General features: G+C 37.8%; 1 protein-coding gene across 2 annotated transcripts in view; it reads left to right on the plus strand.

Moving 5' to 3' along the window:
• Positions 1-21429, plus strand: part of LOC122406467 (SET and MYND domain-containing protein 4-like) — a 1392500-nt gene that overhangs the window by 26480 nt on the left and 1344591 nt on the right. The gene's annotated exons all lie outside the window — the stretch shown is intronic.

A 21429-nucleotide genomic window follows, 5' to 3' on the forward strand; every position in this document is an offset into this window, starting at 1 on the left:
GCATGTACAAGTGAAAATTCTAACGCAATGGGATGGTCGATATGGTGCAGAGGCAATGATTGCAAAGCCAAATTTTCATAGTCGCAGCATATTCGCGGAAAATCTCATCGCAGTGGAATTGCGTAATCTCGAGGTGAAATTCAACAAGCCTATATATGTTGGAATGTCGATTTTGGACATTTCAAAGACATGCTTGTATGAATTTCATCATGATTTTATGGTTCCATTATATCATGACAAGTGTAAAGTTTTGTATACAGACACTGATAGTCTTATATATCACATTCACTGTGAAGATGTATATGAGGATATGAAACGAAATATTGAAAAATTTGACTCGAGCGACTATCCAAGTGATAATGTATATGAAATCCCGTTGGTCAATAAAAAGGTCCCAGGTCTCAAGAAAGATGAGAACAATGGGGCTATTATGACTGAATTCGTGGGCCTTAGATCTAAAATGTATGCAACACGCGTGGAGGGTAAAAAAGAAACGAAAAAGGTGAAGGGAGTGAAGAGTAATGTTGTCGCTAGAACAATAACCTTTGACGATTATATGAAATGCTTAGAGCATGATATTGAAATAACTCGTAGTCAGTCTTGTATAAGATCATTTTTACATCAGGTATATACAATTTCAGAGACAAAAACTGCTCTGAGTCCTCACGACGATAAACGATATATCATTCCAGGAAGTGTACAAACTCTACCATGGGGACATTATCGAGTGCCATTGTAGATAATAGCTTAAGGAAAGTCATGAAAGCGAGAGAGTGAGAGAGAGAGAGCGAGAGTGTAGTGATATCTAATGTACATTTCCTGTATATTTTTCACACATAATAAAAATAGTTTTATCAAACCATTGATGTTTCCTCTTTTTTCTATCAATTAGCAGTTTTTCTTACCTGCACCATCCGAGGGAAAGGACTGTGTAAAGGGAGTGAGCGTGAGAGGCGAGAGATACATAGAAAAGGAAAAACTGCGGGGCACTTTTCCTTTTTTTTTTCATTTCATTTTATTGCACCAGCATCAATCCATGAATTCTGGCTATCGTCGAAACCGAGCCATTTTACAAATATCTTATTGCCACGCCTCTTAACTACTTTTTCTACGAGATAAATATCAGGATATTTCACCTTTAAAAGTTCATGCTCGTAAAAACCGCCGGCAATGACCTCGTCTTGGTAATCTTTTAAATGGTAAGTTATTGGGTTAGTTCTTCTTACACGGGAGACGGTAAATATTTCAGTTGTCCAATTTGGCGTATAACCTTTATCGAAAACATTTTTAAACTTACTTATACGCACTTTATCACCTATTTTAAATTTTGCTCGTTTTTTCACCACCTCTATTCGGTTATAAACGCTATGTAAAAGTCGTTCTTCATTCGCGATGTTAACATCTTTCGGCTTCATTTTTGTCGTACTATGAATAGTATTATTATAATTCTTAATTAAAGTACTAAGAATATCTAACCATTTCCAATTGCCGCGAAGACTAAATTGTAGCCACATTTTATTTTTGAGTGTGCGATTGAAGCGTTCGCAAATCGAAGCTTTTAAATTGCTAAATGTTGAATATAAATTTATATTATATTTTTTCATTAAATTCTTAAAGTCCATATTGTAAAACTCTTTGCCACGGTCGACATGAAGATTTTTCGGTACACGTCCTTTGCGGAAAATTGATTCCATAACGGCGGTGACATCTTTCCCACTCTTACTCTTCAACGGTGCGGCCCAGGCGAATTTGGAGAAAATATCGATGACGGTAAGTAAAAATTTATACTTGGAGTTGTATTGTGCGTATGCGGTCATATCCACAAGATTAGCTTGCCAAGTCTCATCCAGGCCGCGTATATCCACTCGTTGCCGTGGATAATTTCGTCGAGCTGGCTTATGCAGCTCCTCCACCACGGCACGCTTCTTATCACTCATTTTCTCTCGTCAGTCGCAACACGTCTTACCACATTTTCATGATTGAGTATTGTTGGCTTTTTCTTCGATCGTTTCACTTCAGTTTGATTGCAAAATTTTGAAGTCACTTTTAAGCTTTGCAACTGCACTTTCCAAATTTTGCATCTCCTTTAACAGGATGGGGAGATCATCTTTTATTTGCTTCGCGATCGCATTTTCCAAATTTTTCATCTCCTTGCGTAGAGTGGTGAGATCATCTTTTACACGCTTCTCTAGAGCAGCCACATTCGATTCGCACCTTTGCGTCGTTATATGAGTCACACCATGAGTTATAGAATAAATGTGTTTACTTAATACACCGAGTGTTACAACATCTCTGGCATTTATTGGGTCGCCAACGTTTCCCAATCGTTTTCGTTCCAAATTAAAATGACCGTCTGGGGTTTTATTGAATCCAACACCTGGTTTACCCGGAGGACCTGCACCACGTCTACTCAGCTTTCGTCCAAACACATCGACTGTCATGTTGGGAATGCGGATGAAAGCAAGCCCTCACATGTTAATAAATGATTTCAGCTTCGCGCAATTCTTCAATAATTGAAATAATTTCATTCGAATGCGATGAGTTTCCGGCTGCTTGCGATGCGAGTAATAAGCGAAGACGATCCACTAGTTCATTCGGATCGTCCCAATGCACGTAGTCGATAGAGGTATGCTTGCGTGCCACCTTATACTTGGGCAGACCAACACTATCACCCCCACCACCACCTCTTTTATATCCACCATTGCTATGCAGCATATTGGATATATAATTTTTGAATTTATTACTTTTATCATGGCGTACTGCACCATTACGTTTATAAAATTTTCTATGAGCATTCGTTGAAATAATAATTTTTTGATATTTCTCCAAGTCATTTGGTGTTAAATATTTGAGCTCAGGCTCTTTTTTAAACAATAATTCGATCAAACCAATACTTTTTGGATACTTTTCCGCTCCAACTGATATATGATCGAGTTCAAAATGAATTGGTGAATTGCCAATCATCAATTTATTCTGAGCGACATTTCGTACACCATACAAGCAGTCTAATTTCGTCTTGTTATTTCCACGTAGTAAACTCAAATATTCATTTATCAACTCATCAACATCTTTAGATGATTCATCATCATCATCATCATCATCATCATCATCATCATCATCATCATCATCATCATCATCATCATCATCATCATCATTATCATCATTATCATCATCATTATTATTAGTTGAGGGCACATTCTCATCGACAATTACATCATGCCATTCATCATCATCATCATCATCATCATCATCATCATCATCATCATCATCATATTTTGGAGAAATGTTATGTAACATGTTGTCTTGTATTTTTTCAAAGATTTGAGGCTCCTCTTCACCCCTCTTCTCCACCTTAACATTCACACGTTCCTTCTTAATTTTATCTTTTGGGTTTTTTGTATATGACACTAGCTCTTCTAACGGCTCAACAATCGGTTTAAACACATCATGCATTTTCTGCTGAACACTGTCTCGTCCACTTTTTAACATTCGATGTTTCCGTCTGATTGCATCACTTGCCTTGGCAAGTTCACTCAATACAGCCTTCTCCTTTAAAAGTTCTTTGCTCTTCATGTTGACATGAGCAAGTCAGACTTCAGACTGTTCTATAAACACTAAAGAACAATCATTTATTATCATCATTATCATCCTCAGTGAGGAAGAAATCAAATCCTCTTCTATATCTTCCAGCATTCATTTCACTATCCTTGTCAATCGTGATGAATCCATACTTTTCCGACTTCCAACACTTTATACACATGTTTTTGAAGCATGCATAAGTCATATCGGTATTCACATGATCATTATACACATGTTTGAGGTTCATGTCGTCTTGCTTGAACAGCACAACAAAATTTGCATTATCTCTCACAAGATGTTTCGGGATACGCGTGTACGTTTGACATAGATAAAAACTGTCTACAATCTCATGTCTCCCCATGGAAAAAAATGCTCGCACATTATCCTGCTTTTCACATGCTATATCGTCAAAGATAAATATTGAGTTTGGTCGAGCATCATTTGGTGCAATGACTTGTTCATGCTCGTTGAAAGGAAAAAATTTCACTCCATCCACGGGTTGAAACATTTGCTCAAGCAATCTATATTTTGGCTGCTTCAACGATTTGGAGTAGAGATAAATGTTTTCAAATCTCAGACCATTTGGATGTATTAGTAGCGTGAGTAATGCATTAGTCTTTCCACAATTCGATGGTCCACAAAATATGGCGCGAATACTGTCGGGTAGTAGATTTCCATGACGCTTCTTCACACCCGCACCCGCTCCAACGACAAATTCATCGAAATTTATGATGGGGAGTTGACCGCCACCACCACCACCACCACCACCACCACCTGAAACTTGTTTCTTGGGCACCATCTCATACGCGACTAATTGAAAACCCTATAAATACACCATTATAACATCTGCAATGATCAGTTAAGAACGACCTGTCCAACGGTGATGATCATACATCATAAGTCGGGTAAAGGTTTAATCAACGATCTCATCAACAATCTTCCCATAGAATTACATTTACCGGGCTATCAATATTGTGGACCTGGCACAAAGTTGGTCAAACGTCTTGCGCGTGGTGATCCTGGAATAAACCCGCTGGATACAGCTTGCAAAGAGCACGATATTGCATACTCGAAAAATCGACATAATTTAGAAGCGAGGCATTTGGCCGACAAAGTTTTGTCTGAACAAGCGTGGCAACGAGTCATCGCAAAAGACGCTAGTATCGGTGAGAGAGCAAGCGCTTTGGCAGTAACGAACATTATGAAGGCGAAAAGAAAATTCGGTATGGGCATGGAGTCGTTGAATAAGAAGAAGAAGAAGACGAGAAAAACTGCGGCAAAAAGTGTTTGCTTGAAGAAGGTCATTAGTGCAGCACGAAAAACTATGATTCGAAGTGATGATCCTCGTAAAGTGGTCTTGTCCGCACTAAAAGGGGCTCGTGCCAGCGTGAAAGGTGTCAAAGTACGCACACCTCGAGTGTTACCTGTTCCCCCGAAAACCGGGGGTCTGCTACCCTTTCTCATTCCAATCTTTGCCGGCCTCAGCGCTGCAGGTGCTTTGTCTGGTGGTGCGGCCGCAATAACAAATGCTGTGAATAATGCTCAATCGGCTAAAGAACAATTGGAAGAAAACAAACGTCATAATCGAACCATCGAGGCGATTGCTTTGGGCAAAGGTTTAGTAATGAAACCATTTAAGCAGGGTTTGAGCCTTCATATTTCACCAAAAAAAAAGGCATAATCACGCTACCACATCGGCCACTCACCAATCATGATCTACTAAAGTATGTGAGAATCATGAAAATTTCAAATTTTCGAGGAGTTTACATGCGAGATACTCTACCTGCGAGTGGACCACTGAAACGCGAATCTGCCATTGTGAATTTGGATGAAAATGTTGGTCCTGGCACGCATTGGGTTGCTTTCAAAAAAACTGGTGGGAAAATCATGTATTTTGACAGTTTTGGAAATCTCCCACCTCCACCCGAACTCATGAAATACTTCAATGTTGGTAGCGTGAAATATAATTATAAAAAATATCAAGAATATAATACCGTAATATGCGGTCATTTATGTTTAAAATTTTTGTGTGGTCAGTTGAATCGTCGAGGCAAATACACACTATATAAATGAGGAATACAAGTCTAATAGTTTAGTTCTAATTTGTAAGCATCATGGATGATAGCTTAACAATCACCATATCTGGATCGTCATCTGTTCTCGAGGCGCAATTCTTTCCACCTATCGTGCTATCACCCGACAAAAATTATACTCTCGGCCTCGTTGAGCTACTCACATTCAATTCAATTCCCAATATCGACATTGGCTCGAATGAGTTTCATGTTGGACCACATACATTGATCATACCAACGGGTAGTTATGAAATAGAGGACATTGAAAATTACTTAAAATCTGAACTAACTCGTAAAAACATAAAAATTCAGCTCAAACCGAATAATAATACACTACGCAGTGAACTGGAGTGTGATCAACCTATACATTTTCCATCTAAAAACTCGATTGGACCCCTGCTGGGCTTTGCATCGCGCTCATTGGAAGCCAATAAAAGACATGTGTCTGATCTGCCAGTATCCATTCTCAAAGTGAACGCCATACGAGTCGAGTGCAATATAACCACTGGTGCTTACATTAACGGACAAAAAGTGCATACAATTCATGAATTTTTCCCATCTGTACCGCCAGGCTATAAAATCATTGAAGTACCATCAAGCGTCATATATCTACCTATTACAACTCGTTCAATCGACAATATACAACTTCGTATTGTTGATCAAGACGGTGATTTGGTAAATTTTCGCGGAGAAATCATCACCATACGACTGCACATAAAATCTCGATGGGCATAGTTTATAATAGAGTGGACAATATTAATAAGCCACCGGCATGGAATTGCAGAATCAGTCATCGATCATCGCTCAAAGCGCTAACACCGCAAAATCGTCTACTCTTGAAGAATTTGGGTCTCAGAGTTCGTGGGCTACGCGTGTGAAGAATTATCTACTTTGTGCATTGTGCATCTGTTGTGTGAAATGGAAGCGGAAATTGTAAACATTCAAACACCCGTAATGTTCGATGAATCCATTATACATTATGAGGTTCATGCTCATCAACCATATGCGTCATCAACATACAACAATAGCGATGAAATACGTATTTCAATCCAACATCAAGATTTATCAATTCTACCGAGCAAAAGTTCTATTCACATTTGTGGAAAATTGACAAAGCCAGATGGAGCAGTGTTAACTTCAACAAATTTCGTTAACAACGGCATTTGTCATTTATTCGAGGAGGTGCGTTATGAACTTAATGCAGTTGAAATCGATCGTAATAAGAATGTGGGTATTACATCCCTCATAAAAGGATACACCTCGCTTTCGTCGGCGAGGAGTACAATGCTTGAAAACACCGGTTGCCTTGATGTTGCGGAGATGAAACAAATTGCAGATGCGGCGGGCAACTTTGACATATGCATACCGCTGAGTATGCTGCTGGGCTTTGCTGAAGATTATCGAAAAATGGTTGTGAATGCAAAACATGAATTGATTTTAACGAGATCACGTTCCAATGATAATGCAGTAATTCAAACGACTGCGCAGGATTATAAAATTACTCTACAAAAAATCGAATGGCTTGTTCCGTATGTTACCATAGCAGATCAGAAAAAAATTCAGCTTTTAAAATTCATCTCTAAAGACCCGCCAATTCCAATGAGCTTTCGCACCTGGGAATTGTATGAATATCCGATGCTACCTGCTACAACGAAACATGTATGGTCTGTTAAGACATCGACACAGCTGGAGAAACCTCGATATGTAATCTTGGCATTTCAAACAGGTCGGAAGAATAATAAACGGCAGAATGCAAGTAATTTTGATCATTGCAACGTGAGCGATGTGAAATTATACCTCAATTCACAATGTTATCCTTATGGCAATATGAATCTAAATATAGCACAAAATCAGTATGCATTGCTCTATGACATGTATACAAATTTTCAATCGATGTACTATAATAAGGAGGCTGAGCCGTGGCTGACGAAAGCAAATTTTTTGACATATGCTCCTCTCATAGTCATTGACTGCTCAAAGCAAAATGATTCTCTCAAGTCTGGACCTGTCGATGTACGTCTCGAATTTGAAATGAAGGAAAATGTACCAGCGTCAACGTGTGCATACTGCCTCATACTGCATGATCGTATCGTCGAATACACTCCCTTGAGTGGTGGGGTAAAAAAATTAGTATAAGATCATTGTTACGAGTTGACTAAACATCAGTCGCGATGGACTTTATCGTGGATCTACAAGGTTTCAAGGGACCCACCAACGACTTTATCCTCAAAGAAATATCAATTGTTCGTGCTAACGACAAAAATGCTGAACCTCTTACATTATTCTTCGAATCGCCATATGCATGGCATACTCTACCAGCTAAATATAAGACAATGAACAAATGGTTGGAACGAAACTATCATGGAATATCATGGGACTATGGAAATCTACCATATGATACAACAAAAGTTATAATTCAAACCACCTTACAACGAGCCCGAGTAATATATGTGAAAGGATGTGAAAAATCTTTGTGGCTGAAAAGTTTGTTGGATCTATCAACGGAGATTATCGATTTAGAGACTCTGGACTGTCCATCGCTGCAGAAGTTGCCAAAAGTTCACGTCAATTGTCCCCACCACCACCACCACCACCACCACCGAAATGAAAATTCAAAATATAACTGTGCGAATGAAAATGTGAAATCTCTAAGGAGTTGGTTATATGTGAACGTGGGATTCTTCAATGAAAAATAAAACATTTTTTTCGATGATAATATGTGACTTTTCTTCGTTTTTATTATCAACTCCCTTCTCATCAGCGTAGCATACAATATTATGATTATTAAGATTATTCACAACGATGATACACTTCTTCTCCTGTTTTCACTCTGAAGATTTTGCAATATGTTTAAACTCAATTTTACTCCACTTGTCGGCAAATGTTTCCATATAGAGTTCCCTTGAACGAGCTGCCTCCAACAATTGATTGAATCCCTCCACATCCTGGTCAAAAGCCTCGGCAAGTCGTCCAGGTAGAAAGACTGAGAACTCGCCTCCGATGTCAGCGACGTATCGTTTGCCAAATTTGGTTTTCACCGATCGAATATTGTGGATTGGATAATCTGTTTTAACTTCAAGCTCGATCAACTTCTTCACGGTAGATTCTCCAATGTGGCAACTTTGTTCAGAGATTTGAAGTCCATTTTCTTTTTTTCGAAGAGTTAAAAAGATTGTGAGCGAGAGTGAGATTAACGTCCAACTCGGAGCTGATGTACAGGCTGAATGACAAAGCTCTCGATTCCCTTTTTCATTTTCAAAATCATCCATTTCCGCTCCCCCTCCATCTTCTCGATGCGCAGGTTCAAACATATCACCAAACTTCCACCTCCACATCTCGCACCCATCGTTATCATAATACGGCTCGGGAAAACAGGTTTTTTTTCCACTTTCTTGGATTTTCTTCTTTGTCTCCATTTATATACTTTTCCCTACAAAGATATTGACTTGAGCTCAGTTAGACTCTTCACTCTCTTCTCTACATTTTCTACAATTTCGACGTAGAGGTGCAGGACCATCTATATGATTGCCCACCGAATTGGTATTCCAATGTTCATAGCATCGACGAAAAAATTTAATTTCACTGTCAGATTTGTAATATTCCGGCAAACGCTCCCACAATATGTCGGTAAAGTCGCTGAAATATTTCTTAAACATTGTTGGCGATATTATTTGAAGTTCTTCAGACGATATTTCACTAGGATCTCGAATGCGATAAACCACATATATATTCATAAGTTCTTCCATCATGTAACACTTTTCACAATTGCGACGTATAGGCCATGGAGCATCAATATGAGTTCGTACCCATGGAGGATTAAAATGATCTTGACACCAATGATATGACTGCACCTCACTATCATTTTGCAAATGTTCAGGCAATCGATCCCACAGAACGGGAATATATTTATTATAATATTTTACAAGCAAAGCCTTGGGAATCCATTCAAGTTCATTTTTTGTCAGTAACCACGGCTCTTTTGACGGATGGACTGCATACATACTTGCACATCTATCCATTTTGAAATCTACTTTGGAAATGATTATTCTATGAAAAAAACGATACATAAAATGCATTTTCTATTCATTCATACTGATCTATCCATCCCTTTCTTACACTTACCATCTTTCTAACTATCCCTCTCTTTTTCACACCTCCCTTCCCCCTCCCGCCGAACCTACAGACAGGTCAACTGAACGCACGGGGACCCTCGGTTGCGGGGGGAACACGCTATAGTAAGAGAGCTATGGGGATTCTGGATCAAGTGGAGGGGCCGAGGGGGGAAGCGGCACGGGGTCCCCCCGCACCGCTTCCCCCCTCGCCGCCACTTGGTCCAGAATCCCCATAGCTCTCTTACTCTTCTTCATGCATCTTCCTGAACTGAAATATAAATTCAATGTCTACGGTGCATTCAGGAAACCTCTATATTTGACATATCTCTGCAGTCCTATCTCTGTGGATGGAATCAGTTCCAACTCATGCGGGGTGCTCAAGGACTGCACTGTGTAGTTATTAGTGGTTTTTACAAACTATTCATGTCAAATTGTCTGCTATCCATATCTATGACTCCTTTTGAAGACTCTCCCTTCCTGTTGAAGTGAATAAATGGAGATGGAGAAATCCGCAGAAGATAAATCTCATCTAATGAATTGCTGTGATTGTTTCACGTCCTCAAACAAACCATTGGGTGGAAGAAATTGTGTATACTGGTTATTTCGAGGACCACGCAGTTGTTACGTCCCAGGAAGGAGGATTAGTTAGGGGCGCACAGTCGCCGATTTAGAGAAGCAGAGTGTATGCTGAGTACCTCTGCCAGTGAGTCTTCTTTGGGTCTTGTGCGAGGCCCGAGAACATATACTATATTTTCAGGTATAAGTGACCTTTTATTGAGGTTGTGCCCGCGAATTGGAAGGATTTTCCAATTGTTGAGCGGTGTCGAAGGCTTGATGAAATAAGTACACTCGATGATATTTTGTTTATTACAAAATATTCTGATGTGTTTATTGAGACACTTATGCACTTATTTACTTTACAAATTAAGAAATTAAACTGTTAAACAAAGAGTTAGCTATTATTCGGACCTCTCTAAGATGAATTAGGATTTAGAGAAAGGAGAGTTCTCCGATGTTAATGTCTTTATAGTTCGATGCTAACTGACTAACAACTAAGATTCTTAGCCTAGTTAGAGTTCGAGAGGAGGATGTGTTTTTTGGGGGTAGGATGCTGTAGAGGGGGTTTGTTCTCTGTGGTTTTTTAGTTTGCATTGGGTAAAAAGTATCGTCTGATTTGATGATTGGATTTGAATATGGGGGAGACTTTTCCGGAGATATGATTGGAGGAAAAGTCGCTCGAGATTTCTTAGAATTAGGGAAAGTGTGTTGAGCGGAGTTCTGAGATGTGCACGTGTTGCACTTGAGATAAGAGCATCTGTTTCCGGGACTCGCGGGAAACGCGAGTTTCGGAACGCATCTCTGGAATTTTGTGTGGATTTAGGAAATGCTGCATTGATAATAAATTCAAGGATAGGAAATCGGTCTTGGAGTGTTTATTTCTGGTTTTCCGTGCTCGTCTTGTAGGATTATTTATGGCGCCGGAACGTCGGGGAGAGTCTAGGGCACGCGTTGTGAGTGTTTAAAGAATGGACAGTTGAGGAAAAAAATATGTGCGAGCGCCGAGTGTCTCGCAGGATGTATTTGTTATGGGTGGTCTGGATACGCTCTGTGTTTAAATATATTCCTAGATAAGAACTATGTATCGACAAATGATGATAAAGGTTAGAAATATACTCGTGATAGCGTTTGAGTTGAAGAGAAAAAGTGAGGAGCGTTTAGCGTAATGCTAGGACGTAACACAGTCATTCCAAGTTGCTGTGACACGTCATAATCAGATCGCTCCGGTTCGGAATAATGTCATGGTGGATGCTTCTCAATATTCGACAAACCGAGCAGTATGAATAACTCTATTTAAGACGAGTTGGTTCGCGTCGCGTAAGAGCGAAATTTTTCTAATAAATTTCCGTTTGCTTAATTATCATCGGGTTTCACCGGTCTTAAAAGCGTGCCAGTGTTATTTATGCGAGTGATGAAAATAGGTTATCATTGAACTAATCGCATTCGACGAAGGAATCATCTAAAAATGCAACAATTTCAACTACCTATACACAGTGTTTCTTGATGTATATCTACGGCGGAATGTGATGTCTTTTATCAAAAAGTATCGAGGCAGTAAATTTGTGGTGACTCAAATCGAAACTCGATGTCCGCGAAACAACTGATTTACCCCAAAAAAACATCGTTTATATGGTTTCTTTGAGGACCTCACCATTTTCTTTTGATGGTTGATACATGTTTGATCGAATCCAACAGCTTTATTGTAGATTTGCAATTTATGCATTGAAGGTGTCTTATTAAATACACGTTTTACTGTAAACTGACATCTGTATGGAAAAACTGTTATTAAAACCCAAGTCCTGAAACAACCGTGTGATTCATTTTTGGTTTCGCTCTCTTCAGTTGAGATTCATATAAAATTAACAGAATTTCTATGTCCATCGCAATCTGACCGGGTGACCAAAATTATTTGATCAAAACAGTCAGCCGTGCTGTCATTCATAACTTCAAAAAGTAAAAAAGGCACGCCAAGTATTAAAAGGTCGTGACCGTCGTTTTAAATGATTTTCTATATTCGCATTGTCAATAAATAAATTTAAAAAAATATTCAACTGTGAAAAAATTAGAGATCTATTGTAACATATACAGTGAATGAATTACGTTTCCTGTAGGAATTCTGAATTTTGGAAATAAAAAAAAATGAGATCATTTTCTAACGTAGCCAAGTACAGTGAATGAATTAAGGTTCTTGTGGAATTCATTCGTGTACACTTTTAGCCCTAATCCCTCACTTATTCAGAAAAATTTTCCAGCAAACGTCACAGAGCAACAAAGGTTTCTCGAATGATTCTGCAATTATTAAGAGATTATCATCTGTTTTTATGCTAGCTCGGATTATAAACTTAAAACAGTTTACGCGTACAAGTGCATGCATTGTATCTATACGATGAACTGCACAAATTCATTTTCAACATTACACACAAGCTTGGCGTGCATGGTTTTCAATCGGAAGCTCGGGAAGATACAATTGTTCAAATTTACTATGAAAACAAAAATTAATTAGAATTGTATGAACGAGTGTGAAAAAAACCGATCCCCCAATAAAATAAGAGGGGCCCTGTTATATAATGATTTGGTAAACAATACAGATGGGTGAAATTTGTGGATAAAATTGAACAATTAAACGAACGGATAAAGAAATGAAATCAATCAATCCCTTTATATGCCTTTATCTTGTACGGATAGATACGGCCATTCTTTCATGCCCATACGCATTTTAATTTATCCACGCGTCACTTTCACTCGTTTGTCCGTACACTCTTTTTTTACCAAATGGGCAGATGATTGGATGAATTACACAAGTATTGAAATGGATGAACAAAGAAGTAAGCTGTGTAAACATTGATTTGAGAAAAGAAAACGCGTTGAATACGAAACATTTGGAGTAATGAATTTATCAGTCAAACTAGTCAAGAATAGATATTTTTTTTGTGTACACAGCGCGGGATTTCACGTCGAACTACTCAATAAAATAGTTGGATGGAAAAGGGATGGCAAATTAAAAAACAATTACATGAGAGGATCATCAAGTTTTCTTCAAATATATGGACGGATGAGGCATTCCTTCGCCGAGCTTCCGATTGAAAACCATGCACGCCAAGCTTGTGTGTAATGTTGAAAATGAATTTGTGCAGTTCATCGTATAGATACAATGCATGCACTTGTACGCGTAAACTGTTTTAAGTTTATAATCCGAGCTAGCATAAAAACAGATGATAATCTCTTAATAATTGCAGAATCATTCGAGAAACCTTTGTTGCTCTGTGACGTTTGCTGGAAAATTTTTCTGAATAAGTGAGGGATTAGGGCTAAAAGTGTACACGAATGAATTCCACAAGAACCTTAATTCATTCACTGTACTTGGCTACGTTAGAAAATGATCTCATTTTTTTTTATTTCCAAAATTCAGAATTCCTACAGGAAACGTAATTCATTCACTGTATATGTTACAATAGATCTCTAATTTTTTCACAGTTGAATATTTTTTTAAATTTATTTATTGACAATGCGAATATAGAAAATCATTTAAAACGACGGTCACGACCTTTTAATACTTGGCGTGCCTTTTTTACTTTTTGAAGTTTTAATATTTACTGATTTCACTTCTTTTTGCGAGACGTGACAACTATATAGGAATCGTATTTCATTCACTATATTTGTCAACTTCAGAAAACGATCTCATTTATTTTTCTATTTTGAAGTTTTTTATTGATAATACAAATATAGAAAATTATTGGAAACTACGGTCGCGACCTTTTAATAATTGGCGTTCTTTTTTTACTTTGTCAATTATTTTTTTTTCTGATTTAGCTTATTTTTTAGAGGCGTGACAATATTTACTTAAGAAAAAAAATACATTCCTCGTCTTCGACGAAAATTTTTAAAACGATTTGTTTCAAGTTGAGTGCTTTTCTCTATGTGGCAAAAGCACTCGACACAGCCAATTTTTCTATGTAGACGGACGAAAACTGTGCGGTTATGTTCATGTGAGTTGAAACCTTTTACAAGCAATAATGGTGACGATTTTGATTATCCATTCAGCAAATCGAATTTTCCATTGAAAGATTGAGAAAGTCCTATGCAATGGGATGATATTTTCATTTTCTATTCCATTTTTTGAAAAGCTCCACTTGTTTACTTGGAATAATGATTTTTGAAACTATCTTCTTCTCATTCATGGATTCCATGTTGACATGGATACTGTCAATGGTTTGCAATGTCCAAGGAAATGTTTCCATGGTATTCAATGTCTAAGACCACAGCTTTATGGTTTTTGGTGTCCAGTGATATTTTTTCATGGTCTTCTGTAACGTCTGAACCTGCCTCGTCAATGTAAACTATTAAATCGCAGATCTAGATATCGATAACTATGAGGAAATATATCGTAAACCATTGCACCGTTTACCTAAATATCGGGAAATATAAAATTGTCGAATATATATTGAAAAATACGAAGGCATCCACCTAGACATCGAAAACTCTATAGTCGCCAAACTAGACTTCGAAAACTATAGAGCCGACGACCTAGATATCGAAAACCTTAGAAAAACTCACCACACTATCGGAAACTATGGAGCCATTGATTTTCATATCGGGAACCATGGACAAATTCACCTTAACATCGGAAACTATGGAGCTATGGACCGGAATAGTGAAAACTATGAAGTCGTCAACCTAGTCCACGAAAACAATGGGAAAACATACCTGGACATTGAAAACTACGGAGCCGTTGATCTAGACCTCGAAAAGCATGAAGAAACATACCAGCACGACGAAAGCCATGGAGAAATATACCTAGCCATCGAAAACCATGGAGCTGTCGACGTAGACATCGAAAACAATGGAACCGTCGACCTAGACCATGAAAACCATGGAGAACCATAACCAAACGTCGAAAACTATGGAAATGTTGACCTAGCATCAAAAGCCATGACGGAATATACCTGGACCACGAAAACCATGAAGGAACATACGTAGACATTTAAAACTATGAAGAAATATACCTGGACATCCAAAACCATGGAGGAATATACCTAGACATTGAAAAATATGTAGACACATACCTAGACATCGAAAAGTATGGAGTCATCGACCTAGATCGCGGAAATGATGAAGAAATATACCTAGAGAACAAAAACTATGGAAACTCAGACCTAGCCATCGAAAACTGTGGAACCATCAACTTAGACCACGAAAACCATGGAGAAACATACCCAGACATCGAAAACCATGGAGGAATATACCTGAACCACGAAAACCATGATGAAACATGCCTAGATATTGAAAACCATGGAGGAATATACCTGGAACACGAAAACCATGAAGGAACATGGTTTTCGTGGTCCTTCATACTTGGTCATTGAAAACTGTAGAGCCGTCGACCTCGACTGCGAAAACCATGAAGAAACATACCTAGACCACGAAAACCATGGAAGAATCTACGTAGACCACGAAAACCATAGAAAAACATATCCAGACATCGAAAACCCTGGAGGAATATACCTGAACCACGAAAACCATGGAGGAATCTACCTAGACCACGAAAACTATGGAGGAATCTACCTAGACCACGAAAACCATGGAGCAATGTACCTAGACCATGAAAACCATGGACAAACATATCCATACATCGAAAACCATGGAGGAATATACCTGGACCACGAAAACCATGAAGGAACATGTCCAGACATTCAAAACCATGAAAGAATATACCTAGACATCAAAACCCATGGAGGAATTATCCTAGACCACGAAAACCATGGAGAAGCATACTTGGACATCGAAAACTGTGGAGCCGTCGACCTCGACCGCGAAAACCATGATTAAACATGCCTAGACATTGAAAATCATGGAGGAATATACCTAGACATCGAAACCCATGGAGGAATTATCCTCGACCACGAAAACCCGAGAGAAACATACCTGGACATCGAAAACTGTGGAGCCGTCGACCTCGACTACGAACACCATGAAGAAACATACCTAGACCACGAAAACCATAGAGGAATCTACCTATACCGAGATAACCATGGAGGAATATACCTGGATGACGAAAACCATGAAGGAACATGCCTAGACATTGAAACCATGAACAAACGTACCTAGACCACGAAAACCATGGAGGATTGTACCTAGACCACGAAAACCATGGAGGAATATACCTGGACCACGAAAACCATGAAGGAAAACGTCTAGACATTGAAAACCATGAAGGAAAATACCTAGACATCAAAACCCGTGGAGAAATTATCCTAGACCACGAAAATCATGGAGAAACATACCTAGACATCGAAAACTGTGGAACCGTCGACCTCGACCGCGAAAACCATCAAGAGACATACTTAGACCACGAAAACCATGGAGAAATATACCTTAGACATCAAGAACTATGGAGAAATACACCTGCACATCAGAAACCATAGAGGAATATACCTAGACATCGAAACCCATAGAGGAATTATCCGAGACCACGAAAACCATGGAGAAACATACCTGGACATCGAAACCTGTGGAGCCGTCAACCTCGATCGCGAAAACCATGGAGGAATATACCTAGACATCAAGAACTATAGAGAAATACACGTGGACATGAAAAACTATGGAGAAATACACTCGCACATCAGAAACCATGGAGGAATATACCTAGACATCGAAATCCATGGAGGAATTATCCGAAACCATGAAAACCATGAAGAAACATACCTGGACATCAAAAACTAAGGAGCCGTCGACCCAGACCTCGGTAACCATGAAAAAACATACCTAGACGACGAAAGCCATGGAGGAATATATCTGGACATAAAAAACTATGGGGTCGTCCACCTAGAAATCGAAAATCGCGATAGAATGTACCTAAACCTAGTCCTCCAAAACCCATGAGCTATCGCCCTAGACATCCTCGAAAAATCCAGCGGCGTCGACCAGAATTTTATATTTTTTTATTTTTATTATTTATTATTTAATGTTATTCGTATTATTCAATTTTTTTATTTTATTATAATATTATCATTTTATATTATATATTGTATAATATAATATATATATTATATTATATGTTAATTATAATAAAATATTTATTATAATAATATTTTATTATTAATTAATATTAATAAATAAAATATATATTATATAATTATATACATATTTTATGCGCAAACCAGGAGCTGGTATTGCCCCCGCTGTGCGCCCATTCTCTGTCTCTCTCGCTCGGCGACGCAGAAGGAGAGGGGGTAGCCGCGTTCAGCGTAGTGCGTGACGTAGAGTGTGACAAAAGTAAGAAATCGTGCAAAGGACGTAAGTCCAAATGTAAACAAGCGTAACTTACGCCTCTCTGTCTCTAAGAAAATGAAAATCCCGAAATGATGGATTTTAAATCTCTAACGTTACATATCTCAGGATCTACTGGACGGATTTACTTGCAACAAAGACCAATGGAAAGAGAAAAATCGAAAAAAAATCGTCACAAATTTTCAAGTTCTTTTATGAAATGGTTTATTTGTGAGAGCCATTTGAAAATTCTGTGACGTCATAAAACCGGCATATTCGCGTATATAAGAGTAGCGGCAGGGCTCGCGCTGGCTTTTCTTTTGCGCTGCAGTTTTTCCTTTTAATACTTGGCGTCGAGCCGCTACCGCGTCTCTTGATAATATTTTTCCTATCGGTCTGCACCCATTATTTTCATCGGATGCTCTGATATATTTTTTCTTTATCCAAGTCTGTAGAAAATTTTTAATAAAGATTTACATATCCTGCTATTATTTACATGAAATTCTAGATGGAAATACGGTTCTACAGTGGTAGCAATAGAATATGATCCAACTTTATTCAGCGAAGAGATCTGAGCGAAGAATTCATACATTCAGTGCCTATTGTTGCAGTTCAATTCCGAGATTTTCAGACTGGTAGGCAGATCTTCGCAGAGCTTGCACGGCATCTGAATTCTTCCTTGATGCATTTTTCTATCATTCGAGAAATGAATCAAGTCCTCGAAACAACTGACTTATGAAATATAACGACAGTCATATCGTTTTTTCGACGACCACATAATTATCTCCGATTGAAATATAATTTTCCCGATTATTTACCATAAAAGTATATCTTTTATCGCTTCTGAACACCTCACGTTTTCCAAGAAATAAATATTCAATTCATATTTGGGACAACTGACGCAAGTATTCTTGTGGGTGAACTTTTGTTGTTTTGCATTCTTACTAAAACAAGGGATCCGGCTAATGCTTTCGATAGATACCTCACAATACTGTGTACTTCAATTTTCTTTCACGATTAGGTTGTTTTGACGACATCAATCAGTCGAGCGAAGACCTTCCGTTAATATATACTACGTCCTCGAATCAGTCATTTCTCATACACGGAGAAACGCCACTATGGTGTGTATTGAAGACGGTCCTCGAAACTTACAGCTAACTATTGATTTTTTCGAGGACAGTCCTCAAAACTTCCATTTGTCCTCAAAACAACCACATTGTACGCAAAAAAGTCTTCGAACCGACCATTGCCCAAACATAAGTGTTTCAAACCATGATTGCAATAATTTTCATCATCGACTAATTCGTAGCGTTAAACTTGGATACTGACTTACCTTGAGAAACACTTGAATCAATGGTTGTGTCTTGGCAAGAGCAACACGAAAAATGACCAAGCAGTTTGGACGGAATTCTCTCAGCGAAAATCCAGAAATATTTTTTTTTTTAACTGAAATAGAATACAATTAATCACATAATGATGACTTCGTTTCTCATTCAATTTGATAGAAAACTACAAAAAAATGCATATAAATATACCTGAATCGAAATTTCATTCTCTGTAGTATCGCACCTTCCAGAACTGAAAAGTTCTAACATATTCCCAACGAGTCTGACCCAAGAATCTCATTCCCAGTATCCACTCATTTGAAGCCCTTGGCTCAAGGAATACCTCCATATCAATCACTTGAGATCACGAAATCTGGACAATCAAGACTTTGAGCCATATATTTTCATGGAACGCTTGAGACTGTAAAACCGTGTTGACCAACCAAACTGAAGTCATGGAAAAATCACACCGTATCCATTTGAATCAAAAGAGTTTTATCAGGAAACACCGCTTCCACTGTAATAAAAAAAAATTTTTATTGCAATTTCATCTTCATCTATACTATTAAACTGAACGAGTTTATAGGGCTTGTGGTTTATATTCTGATTGAGGATCAAATTTTGATACCTTTATCTCAGATTTGCTGGTCCGTAACAAGTTCTGACACTTTAGGAACCTGTACGCTTGGACCATTGCGACAATCTTCAAAACCAAAAATGAAAAGGAACAGCAACAGACCGCTTCCACATTTCATTAGCACTGGAGATAAAAGATTCTGTAATCAGAAAATTACTATTATATTGAAAAATTATTCTACTTAAAAGCATTGTCACCGGAGCCTGCAAGTATACTCACCCGCACTCTGTCTTTCTTCATTTTCTTTGCGGATCCAAAAATTTTTGTTGATCCAAAAATTCAGAATACGGACCAACTCAAGAAATCTCTATCCGGAAGGAACCAAAATTTTATTTCGGTCTTCTGACTGGCAGTCTTCTGCGTATGAAACTTTAACTGTTGAAAACACAATCTTGGATTTCGACCTCTATTTCGCTTTTTTTCATCTTTACTTTTTTCACCATTTTCACTAAACATTGTCCTGCTTTTAAATAGTCGGGGAATAGTCGGTGAAAACTGTTACATTCGCGATCTTTCTTTTACATCACGGAAATATATAGATATATACTTGTACTACAGAGAACTGTCAAACGCGATCTTTATAACCTCATACATTTAACAACACACCATACGTCATATCACGAAATATATATAAGTATATACTTGTATTATGGCACCAGAAAAAAATATATAGGTATATAAAATGTATTATGGCACCAGATTGGTCACTAAAAAAAAACAAATAAACATCAAAAATGTGTGCGAAAGACGACCCATTTTTTGATGCTATTAAAAAATAAATAATTAATATCTCTTCAACGCGTTAAGCTACAGAGTTCGAAGAGGTCACGATCGAAAGAAAAAAAAATAAAAAATACGTTAACTTATAATATTCTCTGGAATACTATAGTTAATTAATTATTAAAGAAACAAATTTTGAAAATTTTCGAAAACAATTGGAAACGCTATCGCTCCGGTAAAGAGTCTCTGGCAGCAACTCGTCATGTCATGTTGTTGTTATAAATGTACTTGTCTCAGAGTCGCTGCCGCGACTCTAGATAATATCAGCAGCTCCTGAAAGTCTGAAAAGAATCGATTTTCTTATAAGCCTCTGCCTCCATAGAGTAAGAAATGACTAGCTTGCATGTGATTTTTTTGGATTTAAAAGCTTCTTAGAACAATTCCATAATGTTGAAATTTGGAGTTACTCATAAATTACTTGTTCTTCGATTGATATCATAAATTTTAGTGCAGCACGTAATTCAAGTGGCAACTTTTTTCAATTTATTAGAAAATACTTGGCCTCGAATTGATATAATAAGTTTTAATGCTGCACGTAAATGAGATGGAATTTTTTTTAATTGATTTAGCTTTTCGAATGAAATAAGAAAAATGAGGCATCGGTTTCAAAGTTTTTTTTTATGGATGGAATTATCAGCAAACACGATACCATCAATGTACCTGTCCCAACCTTTTTTCCCTTGGGGTCATATTGTAAAGGAAAAAAAAAATTAAATAGGACGTGAGGAATTCATTCCTACGGGAAACATCCGGAACTTGAGAATGGTCTAGTGAATCAAAAAGTCACCGAAAAATCGCATCAAAGATAAAAGTCATTTGTTATTCTATGGTGGCAGAGACTTAGAAGAAAATCGATTCTTCTCAGGCTTTCAGGATCCCATGGTATTCACAATATTCGACGTCGATTTCGTATTGGTACAAATTATGTTTAAATATGTGCTAAAAGTACTTGTCCGGCCCATCACTTTTCATTCAAATTGCTCATTTAAATAAAAATCAGTGCTCATCTAGATCTGATGGATCACATGTATGCCTACAGAGTGAATTAAGAAAATTATCTCCCAGAGATTTTTACTTAATTGCATTCATTATAAAAAATC

The sequence above is a fragment of the Venturia canescens genome, chromosome 2, assembly GCF_019457755.1.
Source record: "Venturia canescens isolate UGA chromosome 2, ASM1945775v1, whole genome shotgun sequence".
In the NCBI taxonomy this organism is placed as follows: domain Eukaryota; kingdom Metazoa; phylum Arthropoda; class Insecta; order Hymenoptera; family Ichneumonidae; genus Venturia; species Venturia canescens.